Below are 12,212 nucleotides of genomic sequence, written 5' to 3' on the forward strand. Positions count from 1 at the left end.
ACCAGGTAGGTCTCGGTAGATGTTGGGAAGCAGCCAAGTGGCAGCATATAGTTTCCGACAGTTCAGTGTTTCAGGCAGTTCAGTGTTTCGAGCAGTTCAGTGTTCAGACAGTTCAGTGTTCAGGTAGTTTAGTGTTCAGACAGTTCAGTGTTTCAGGCAGTTACAGCTCTTGGGCAATGTTAGTAATAGTGCCCTAAGTTGCAAGTACAGACAGGATAGCTGGTTTATTGGGAAGTGACAAGTCACTCACAGCGGAAATAGTTGAACATTGGCCAAGGATAATTAGGTTTGTGAACCCGTTTTGTAGTGGGAATTTTCAAGCTAGCAGAAGTTGAGTAGTCAGTTGAGAGATAAGCAGGCTAGTTTCTTCGATAATAATTTGGTATGAGTGGTCTGTCAGGGAATCAGACCACCTCAAGGCAGCATATATCAGACGGTATAGATCTGATCTCGCCGCGAGGGTTGGTTACAGTTACCCTAGAAAGGCTAGGGTGTGCCCAGGATGGTGACCAGGTTACTAGAGTGGTTTGGAGTGAAAGGAATGATAAGGAATGATTTCGAGGACGAAATCTAATTTAAGTGGGGGAGAGTTGTAATATCCCGTTTACTAATTGAATAAATAGATAAAGTTGAGGAATGGATAGTAGCCCTAAAATCAATAATTTTATAATAAGAGTTGGTCTCGAGGAGTTAATTGTTACAATATTAGAAGTCGGGGGCTAAACGTGTATGTTTTAGATTGGTTCTGTAAATAATCTTAAGGGCAGGGACTACTTGGTACTTTATTGGGACTTATTTTGAAGAGATTTTGGAGGCTTAGGGCCTAAATGGTAACATATAGAGTTGAATTGTAAATATTCTAGATGACCTGGGTTAAAAATGTAAAATATTGATCTAATTCGAATTAAATTAGAGTTAGAGGGACCAGAGTTGTAATTTTGTGAAAGATTTAAAGTGGTCGGGGATATAACCCGCCACCCTCACCATGTCAAACCCTAGACCTAAGGTTCCAGCCGCCAAGAGTGAAGTAGCCGCCATCTCACTCTCCTCGTTCTTTTCAGATCCGACCAAGGCGCAACCCACTGCCGGCGACGCTGTGAGCGGCAAGGACCATCGAGACAAGATTTTTTTTATGCCGTGAACAGCTTGTGCGGGCTGTGAACGACCGGAATAGCGATGGGCGCGGTGACTCTCTGCGTGGTTGTAACCGCTCGTTGTCCTTCTCCATTCTTCTCCGGTTGTAGCTATCGGACGTTCGTCTTGCTGCCGCCGCCGCCTAGTTCTTCATTCCCCCCCATTCCAGTCGTCATCCGCCAACCCGAAGCAGCTGTTTTGGTGTGCTTGTGGGTCGAAAGCATGGGGGTGTGGGCTGCAGTTGCTGTTCGTTTGTGAGGGCTCGTTTGGCTAGTGAAAACCCGTGAAGAGCCACCATGGCGGCCAACCATGGTGGTTGTCGCCGTCATCGCCGCTTTTGCCGTTTTTCGGTGCCTTTACCGCCGCTGTAGGCCACCAAGGGGTGGCTGAGTTGCTTTGCGACCTCATAGCGGGTGTGTGTGTGCATCCATTCTTGTTAGTGTGTGTTAGTCTAGCCGGAAAAGCAAGAAAGGCCACTGCCACCACCGTGAGGTGGTGGCTGCTGCCAAGCACCACCGCCGGCCACCATGGTGTGGCTGTGTGTGTAGTAGTTAGTTTATGTTAGTGGGTGTGTGTATTATTTTTTTGATAAAAACCTTGTAATTGTAATTAACATGAATAATAAAAGTAATAGTAACCACCACCGTAAGGTGGTGGCCGCCGCCGTGTGCCGCCGTAGACCACCACTACCCGAGGTGGTAGTGGGTGGTGCCTCGCTAGCAAACCCTAATGGGCTTAGAGATTGGTTTTGGGCCTATTGGGCCATGTTTGGGTGGAAAACCCTAATTATGAGTATTGGGCCTTAGACTAATTGGGCCACTTGTGGGCCATTGGGATTGAATTGTGAATTAAGCCCAAATTATTCCATGCCATTTATCTAGTAGAGTAAAGGACTTAATGAACTAAGTCCTTAATGGGCTAATTGACAAAATACTAATATTTGAGAGATTATCAGCATACACACGAGAATTATTTAATAAGTGAAATATTAAATAACAATCATTGGCATAAATTAATCTAAGCAATAATGGACTTAATGGACTAAGTCCTTAGTGGGTTAAGCCCTTAATGGGTTAAGTGAGAAACACTTAACCCTAATTATCATTTTATGTGCAACCCTAATTTCACATGGGCTTGGTGTGGGCCATCCAAGAATAATCAAATGGACTAGAGTAATTAGTTGGGCTATAGTGTAAGGCCCATATGAAGGATTGGGCCCAATTTGGAAAATTGGGCCATAGTTGGGCCTAGTTGGTTGTATGATATTGGGCCCTTAGAATGAGGCATGATGGACTAGACTGAGCAATTGGGCCTTAAGGGAAGTCCATGTAGAGGTTTGGGCCTAATTTGGAAAATTGGGCCATATGTTGGGCTTTGATCCCTAGTTGACTTTGGGTCTATGGATTGGGCCTTGGGCTTGGGTAAGCCAAGCTAGGGGTAATGTAGTAATTATCCAAAGCATGTATTTTTAGTTATGTGTTAGAACCCAATTATTAATTGGGTGTTATTTGGTGTTGACAGTTCGGGAATCTGTCAGCCAGCAGATGGGGTGGAGTCTGCGGGACTTCAGCAGTGTGGGATTGTGTCTGCGGGACTTCAGTAGTGTGAGGTGAGTTTCCTTCCAGTAGGAACGGGTCTACGGCCACAATGCCGGCCCATTTAGTTAGCAGTAGTTCCGGACTTCAGTCCGATGCAGTAGTTCAGTATGCTTGGTGTCTTTGTGATACAGACAGGGTATGAGTTATGTGTTCCGGAGTATGGTCCGATGCAGTATGCGGTATATGTGTTTATATTATATGCTATGATTATGTTATGCTATGTTCAGTTAGTTTTGGACCTCGGTCCGATGTAGTAGTTAGAGTGCTTGATGTCTTGTGATTCAAGCATGTTTTGTGTTATGTGTTCCGGACTCTGTTCCGATGCAGGATGCAGTATATGTATTCACGCTAGTTGTTATGTTTATGTTATGTTATGTTCAGTCAGTTCCGGACTTCGGTCCGATGCAGGGGACAAGGTCCCAATCAGTTCCGGACTTCGGTCCGATGCAGTTAGTTCCGGACTTCGGTCCGATGCAGAGGGCAAGGCCCTGGTTAGTTCCGGACTCCGGTCCGATGTAGTTTCTGGACTTCGGTCCGATGCAGAGGGCAAGGCCCTGGTTAGTTTCCGGACTTCGGTCTGATGCAGTGGGCAAGGCCCAGTAGATGCTTTATATGTTATTGTATGGTATGTGGTAGTTTGGGGGAGCTCACTAAGCTTCGTGCTTACGGTTTTCAGTTTTGGTTTCAGGTACTCAGTTTTTAAAAGAGGAGCTCGGGAAGATTGTAGTGCACACACCATTTGTTCAACCTGGGATGTTTATACTCTGATATATTTGACAATTGTTAAGATACTTTGAGATACATTCTTTATGATTCTTAAATGACGATTGATGAACATGGTTTTAGTACTATTTTAAAACGAAATTTTAGACTGTATTTTTGGGATGTTTCAGATGGTATCTTACTTCCAAATATGTAATATGGTAAACAAATCAAACAACTCAAACTGTGACCATAGGAATGCGTCTGAAAAACTGAAATTTCGTAATAATCAGTTATGAGTAATACAAACATTTAAGCCTCGTAGTACACGTTTCCAAGGTACCGAATATATAAAGAACGTCCAAAACAGAGTTCGTATGCAAAAGATATGACTACTTTAAAAATCCAAAACCAATACAATGCTGATTTTCTCAAAATCACTAAAACCGTTTCTAACCGTTGTGAGACTTGCATACCTCAAATGGAAATTTCAAAAGCATTTTTAGACTTACGCAATTGCCTGATATTTAATTTTGATATTTGAAATATTTTTGATAAAAATATTTATAAAAGTTGAAAAATCAGACGTTTTCAACTTAATTAAACGCGGAACTTTAACTGTCATTTCGTGGAGTTTCATATACCAGAATTTAATTTCGTCTGCATTTTTGGAATCACCACAACTAGAACATCAAGCTGGCACTTTTAGAAAAATTTTATAATCGGTGCAAGGACACGAGAATCGAGGTATACTTCACGATATATATATATATATATATATATATATATATATATATATATATATATATATATATATATATATATATATATATATATATAAATATTGTAGTTATTATTGTAAAAGATGTTTATAAGTTGTACAATGACAAGACCACTATATACGTATATATATTTCTGGTGTCATTTGCGACTTCAAAAGATCCAAATCAATCATGTAACCACGATATATATGTTATATAATTAAAATTATATAACAACACAAAATATATATAAATTTATATACATATGTATATACAAATATGAGACATGTCATAATCAATTGTATGTGGTGTATTAAACTTGCATATATATATATATATATATATATATATATATATATATATATATATATATATATATATATATATATATATATATTCTAATAAAAAAATAGTTTTATTCTCCTTTCGACATATGTCACCATATTAGGCCTCATAATTAATGCATATTTTATTTTTCTTTTGCCATGTGTCACACTCTATTATGTCTCCTAATTAATGCATGTCATTTGCTAACCTATTGAATCTTCATTTCAAATTTTAAATTTTCCACTCTAATTACATTAAATTAATAACATTACAATAGAAATTAAATAAAATTAACACAAATTATAAAGTGATATAATTTTACATATTTATTTAAAGCAATGATTATAATTTTATATAACTAAAAAAATCTTTTAATTAATAATTTATAAACTAGTATATATATATATATATATATATATATATATATATATATATATATATATATATATATATATATATATATATATAATTTAAGAGACCAATGTTTAATAAATTGATAATTTTACATTTCCTAACAGTTTAATTTTATATATAGGAATAAAACCAATAAAATTTCTCAACAATACATCCATCAATAGATACCCAAATTCAACCAAATACATTTCTAAATAAATTGTACCCTTACAAACTTTTCCCACACTATTTCTCAAAAACATATCTAGAGACATTGTTTCTAGTTTTTTTTTTTAACCAAAATATTTCCAATACTCACAAACCTTTCCAAAATATGAAATAAAAGCTTTCACTGCCTTCGATCATCCCTATCGATTTCTGTCAAACAAGCAAACCCAAAAACCCACCTCAATCATCCTTCTTTCCTGTTAAGAACCAAAACCAAACACTCCAATGATTTCTATCAAAACAAACTAAAATCCATGTCGATGATCGAGATGATTCTGCTAATCAATTAGATTCTATATGTTTAATTGAAAACATATTTTTCTCAAATTCTATGCATCTGTTTAGATCGATGTGTTTCTCTCTTCTGGAAAATACCTTTTTTTTCTTAGTATATAGTTAATTACAGGATGGCTTACCAACGCATTGCATTTCATTGGATTGCTTTAGGGTCTAATGGTCCTGTCTTCACTGCTAACGCTGCTTGCAGTGTCAGGAGCTCACGCCTCGCAGCCGGAAGAGACAAGGAAGACTTCGCTGCTTCTTCACGCTCTCCATCTCTTCGGACCCCATCCACCCTCGCTGATGCCCTACCCCATCCCGTTCTTCCCTTCGGACCGTCGAACCCAGGAGACCACATCGGTTTGCGAACCCGACCGACGAACGATCGCTGCTTCTCCCTCCCTCCTATTCGGCCTCGCCGACCACCGACGATGCTCCCTCTGACGAAAATGCTCCCTCTGATTTACCCACAGCCAATGCCCACCGGGGCTGCTTCGTTGGTATCCCTTCTTCTTTCTCGTTCCCGATCGATTGAAAGGAAGAAGGCTACTCTTTCGATTCTTGGAGCCCTTTTGATCGACTGAAGAGTGAAAACGGGACTTGACCTAAAAACGTATTTGTGATTTTGACCAAGTCAAAGGTCAAAACAAAATTAAACTTTCATTTAAATTAAACAAAACTAGTCCTCACTTGACAAAACTTTATCAAATTAGTCCCAATCCATAAATAATGATTCCATTTATTCAAAATCAACCCCTCATTTGGTATTATTTTTTTACCAAATACTATACGATACAAAATTATATGATTTTCATGTGACATTTCATATTATAACAAACACATTATGAAACCATGCAGTATTCCAAGGATTCAAGCTATTACTATGCATGTTCATTTATATGTTTAAGTCCACAACGATTTATACATATACATATGTTCACTCATTTGAAACATTCATTTTTATAAAAGCGAACACATTACACTTTTACGCACATGTCAAACATACTTGATTTTTATAAACCTTATATACCCATATTCATTATGCCTAGAACTTACCCACAAGTAAGTTATGGCTAAGAGTTATTCATAAACTTTTTAGTTAAGGCCTTTTTAGTGAGACATTATTTTATTCATTAGCTGAGTTTAAACATTTTGCATACCCACACTATTGTAACCGTTAATCTTCGGAGCGAGATACGTATGTATAGATCTATATGGGGTTGACATCCCCACCTGCGGTTTCTAGCTACAACCCTCGACCGATCAATCGAAGCGGGTGATAAGTGTCTACAATTTTTACTACAACGTCCAATGAAGCGTTGTAGGGGGTACACTCAAGTCATATAGCTCGGTTATAGGGCTCACTATAAATATTAACTAGAATCTCTTTCTCTCTCTCTCTCTCTCCAACCATGGGCTTGGTTGCTTTCAAAACTATTTTAAGTACGAAATTACTTATGTAATAGTCCAATTTGATTTTCAAAGATATTCAAAGATTCTTTACAAACACGATTTTTAAGTGTGGATTTATTTATACAAAGATACATTTTGACTTTTAAAGACTCATTGCAAACACTGTTTTAACTATTGTTATTCATACAAAGATAATACTTTTTGGACTTATTAAAAGTATTACTGCTTTTAGTAGAAAACCTATAACACTCATCAACCTTGTGTTGACCCTCAAAACTAGATGTATTAGCAGGAAATTACTAAACAGTCATTCAATATTGATTAGATTACAGGTGACCTAGTTTACATGTTGTTGTATTATATGTCTATCTGTTAAGGCAATTCATGTATTATTATTATTTGTAAACACCTTTTATTCAAACATCAAGTTGGAACATGAATGCTATATTGTTTATTGTTGTACTTGTGCCATATATTCAGTTTACATGTGATCAATGAACTTAGTCTCACAATCCGACGTGTTCCGGCGCCTCGGTCGGGGGTGTGACACAATCTCTTCCAAGTGGGTGAAGGACCTTCATTAAGACTATTTAATGATGTATTCCAATTCCATTGTTTCTAAAATGTCCAAACACCACAATACTTTATGGAGTTACTTTGAATCCATGGTGTATCCTTTAATTTAGGATCATGACCATTCTCAAATGAATCACATCACATTCCATGATTATAAGTTTACTTATAAGGGTTTCTTGTACTCTTTCTAAGTAACAAAAAGCCTTGGAATGAGCAATTTCCACGTCTAAATCACAAGTTTGAGCATCCACCATGGAGTTAATGCATCAAATTCACCATATATTCATAGAAATACATGTATTACTTGCTTATCAATTTCATTACTCATAACTCCATCAATGGGAATGAATTTTTAAACTTAGAACCAAGTAAAACACCATAAAACAGGTTAGAAACAATCCAGAGCTATAATTATTCAATAAAATTGGATTTAGGCCTTCTCATCTGAGCCCAAATTCCAATCTAGAGAGTTTTATGGAGAAATTAAACTTTTAATAAATATAAGACTTCCAAGTTAACTTTGATTGACTTAAAACTCCATGAATCGAAGCTCAATGGTTGAAACCCTTCAAAATCCCATGTTCTCAAAACATTATTTAGAGGAAATATGTCACACCCCGAAAACCAAAGGCGGAAACATTTCCGGGGTTGACTCCACGTTGAGTATCAAATCCAATGTACATAGTAATCACAGTAAACAACCATTACATTACATATATTTGAAAGCTTACATTTGTTTCAAAAGTAAATTGTACAATTTTTATACATATATCATATGAACAAAAGTTGAGACGAGTCTTCTGAGCATTCCGTCTTCACCAAAAGATATCGTTGGGTACCTGTCTAACTTGGACCTGAGAATACAAGCAGTTTGAAAATCAGCATAAAGTTGGTGAGTTCATAAGCGGTTTTGTTTTGTGAAAATGTACCAGTTTCCTTTAGTTTTTCCGAAAAGGTTTGTTATCCAAGAAAATCCCATATTTTCTTATGTAAAACAGTTTAGTTATCCTTCATTACAGTTCAATTACGCGTTATATGATACCCCAGGAAAATCCCATATTTTTCTAAATACAGACCGATTTAATATCACAGAGTATAGTTTAATACACAAAACTATATATTGAAAATCTTGGGATTACTATCCCGAATGAGATATAAAATACTTTAATATACGTGAACTGTAGATGGAAAGTAGTTTGAAAACCTTGGGACTAACATCCCGTACTACATATAGATTTAATATCATGGGACTAACATCCCAGACTAGATACAAAATAGTTTGTTATAACCCCTGGGATTACTATCCCGAACTAGATATAAGATATTTTGATAAAACCATGGGATTACTATCCCGAACTAGATATAAGATAGTTTGATAAAACCATGGGATCACTATCCCGAACTAGATATAGATTCTAACCATAGGAATAACATCATGCAATAGATATGAACCTTATGGAACAAAAACCATGGGATTACCATCCCGTACTAGATATATATCTAAAACCAAAGTTGTGAATAAACTTGTATTAATACATATTGTGAGTCGGGTAACCATGCTGATACGACAACGAGACCTCCTTGACGTTTGTCAGACGTCGGACGATATCCAGTATTTGTCACCCCAGGCATGCCCGCCTAACTGTAGCTAGCAGTTAAGGTGTGGGATTGTCAATCCCGAATATATCTATTCACAAATTCCTCGCTCTCCCTCCAGGAGACTCTGCTTACACTTCCGGGGAGGATTTACTGATCATCCATAAAGGGTAGTGACTAACTCACAAACTAGTACTAAACTATTCACAAGGTTCTCACACGATACCAAACATACAAAAGATTATGAAACGTAATACAGTGAATATAGATACATACAATGAAACTATCTAGCAATACATTCAAATGATGCGGAGATAAACTGAATCAGACATAGTTTATCTAATAACTTTATACACATATCAGTACATGATAAAATGAACGCTAAAGACCCCAAATTATTCCCATAATAATTTGATTAGTTTGGTTATTTTCTTAACTAAAATCCATTTAGTTGTAATTGATAAATCATCCCTTATGCTCAACATAATACATAAGGAGTAAAAGTGTTTATAAATTTGCCAGATATTATTTGAAACACATCAATGTTATGTTTTTGAAAACAGTTATAGTTTGCTTGTATTCCCCCCTGAAAACATTGAAAAACACGGAAAAAGTGTAAGGGTATGAACTCACCGGACGAGAAACGTGACGATTTAGGATGCTAAACGTTGGTTCGGGGCTTGCAAACACACGAGGTTCCTAAGTATAATGAAAAGATACATATTTGTATCTAATTAGGACTTAGATTATTTGATTGTTAGGGACAAACACTTTTAGTCGCGGAAACACCCCATTACAAGTGTTTGGAGGGACCCGGGTGGCGTTTGGGGACACATATAGCTAGGATATTGAATTGGGACTTCAAGAGTAAACTCTTTATGGAGTTTATGGCCCTAATGACCCCCTCCCCATGAGTTTACGGCCGTAAACTCATGGTGGGGTGATTTATGGTGCAAAATGGCTTGAAACACTTAAGGAGAATTTTCTAGGTTTGGTTTAAGGGCTTGGAATGAATTTTAAACACCAATGAACATACTTAAGGGAGTTTACGGCCTAGCATGGGACTCATGGCCGTAAACTCCTATATACCCATGAATAATTGTGTTATTGATTCCAAACAAATCACATGTGATTGCTAAAATTGTTCCAAGGCCTTACATGAATTTTATGGGACTTTTGAAGTGTTTTTGGAGTTTACGGCCTATGAGACCCCCCTCTTGGCCGTAAACTCTCCTAAAGTGTGATTCATTATGTTTTAAAGCCAAAAACTTGTTTGTATACACTTCTAAAAATTATTCTAAGGCTTTAGGGGTGTTAAAGTGGCTTTCTAACACCTTTAAAGGAGTTTACACCCCAAAATGAAGGGTTTACGGCCCAAGCATAAGCCTTGGCTGTAAACTCTCATTTGTCCCCCAAAATTCATGTTAAAAGTGTTCCAAGGCTAAAGCAATTTTTCTAGAAGTCATATCTAAGCCTTATTAGTGTTTTGGAAGGGTTTAAGGTCATGAAAACCCCAAATATATGAGTTTACGGCCCAAGCATGTGCCTTGGCCATAAACTCCTTCAAATCACTCAAAATCCATGTCTAAAATGTTTTAAGTTCATTCCATGAAGTCATTTAGCCATATCTAAAGTCTAGTTGTGGTTTGGAAGGGTTTTAGGGCTTAAAAACCCCTTAACTAGGTGTTTACGGCCTAAGCTTCTATCAAGGCCGTAAACTCACATTCAAGGCCTTATTTCATGATTAAATCCCGAATTTGAAGGTCAAATATGCTATACATTAAGTTTAGGAAGGTACCTTAGGGATTTGAGGCCTTAAAATTGAGTTTTGGACCCTTAAACTTGGATTTAGGAGAGAGGTTAGAGAGAGAGTAGTGAGAGAGAGAAAAAGCTTCAAATGAAATGTTTAACACGTTTATATAGGTTGCAAAAACTTGGACACGGTGGAATTCTACCCGATACCGGCATTAAACGGGGCTTTTGGTCGCACCCGATTAAGTTTCCGTGATCCGGCGAGGACATTTCTAAAATTTATGAAATAAACATTTTGGGCTAAAATCATGAGTTCCTAAGGGGTTTGGACACTCATTAGCATCAATTAAACATATAATTTTGATTAATTTAACCCAAAAACGATGTCGGAACGTTTCGATATACGGCGAGTTATACGGGTAGAATGGGTTTTCGGCGATGAACAACTTCGGGTTGTTACAAAATAGGAAGGAGAATGGTAGCTTGGGGTCGTATTTCAAGTCTCTCGTATCTCGCATTGGACATATAACTTCTATACCATGCAAAATGACCACCTTCTTCTAAGTCTTGCAACTAGATATTAATTATTTATACATTTATTCCTTCCATGTCATTTCTATGACTTATTAGTCCATAATCTTACTTAAATAATTCACCTCGTGGTCAAACTCAACTTTCTCTAATTAGTCAAATTTAACCCATATTTACTAATTGGATTAAATTTGAATTTTATCTCCTCAAATTTATATATTTACTAATAATATTTTTATTTTTTTTATTTAATTAATTAAAACGATTTTTTCTTGCCTAAAAAATAAGATGTTACACAATCAATATACGAGATTAACAACTCCCAAACATCATAAGAAATCGACCACTACCATAGTCGACCAAAAAAACCTTGATATTCAGAGTGTTAACCAGAAAAGCCTTGCATACACACATTGACGTGATATGTCATAAATCCTCATTCCTTAATCTTCATGTTTATAATTTGCCTAATCAATAAAACCTTGTTTGGCGAAGAAGTTTTCTCATACATACTAGGCAATGTCTTGATCAGTCCAAACATTGTCTTCTCATATGTAATGTTATAAGCTATGTTATTTGCCAAAGAAAATCTTACAATACAAACAGTCGACCGATCTAACAGATCCCAATCTTCCTGCTTCCGGTTTCCTTTCAATCGAAGGTAAATGTAACTTCTTTAGGTAGAGATAATCTTCTTTCTGCTTCCCCTAAAATCCCAATTTAATATCTATAACGCCTGTTCCAAATCGTTTCCCATTTGGGTGTGGGTGGTGTAATTTAGATGATCCTGGTGTTCAATTTGTGTTTTGGATCCAAGGGGTATTTTAGTGAAGTTTCAGCTTGGGCTTTTATGAAAATTGGATTTTTGTTCGGGAAATTTTAAGGTAAGTATGAGTTGATAAAAGCGTTGAGCTTCTAGTTA

General features: G+C 36.7%; 2 long non-coding RNA genes across 2 annotated transcripts; one reads left to right on the forward strand and one right to left on the reverse strand.

Annotated features, from left to right (window-relative positions):
- Positions 1–1,012: 1,012 nt before the first annotated feature.
- Positions 1,013–3,533, forward strand: LOC128132651 (uncharacterized). The gene is made up of 2 exons (XR_008230918.1): positions 1,013–1,547; positions 2,656–3,533. It is a non-coding gene; the product is annotated as an uncharacterized LOC128132651 (long non-coding RNA).
- A 1,541-nt stretch (positions 3,534–5,074) lies between these two features.
- LOC111885822 (uncharacterized) lies at positions 5,075–6,012 on the reverse strand. The gene is made up of 2 exons (XR_002848223.2): positions 5,560–6,012; positions 5,075–5,340 (listed from the first exon to the last, which is right to left on the reverse strand). It is a non-coding gene; the product is annotated as an uncharacterized LOC111885822 (long non-coding RNA).
- Positions 6,013–12,212: the final 6,200 nt, after the last annotated feature.

The sequence above is a fragment of the Lactuca sativa genome, chromosome 3, assembly GCF_002870075.4.
Source record: "Lactuca sativa cultivar Salinas chromosome 3, Lsat_Salinas_v11, whole genome shotgun sequence".
Taxonomy (NCBI): domain Eukaryota; kingdom Viridiplantae; phylum Streptophyta; class Magnoliopsida; order Asterales; family Asteraceae; genus Lactuca; species Lactuca sativa.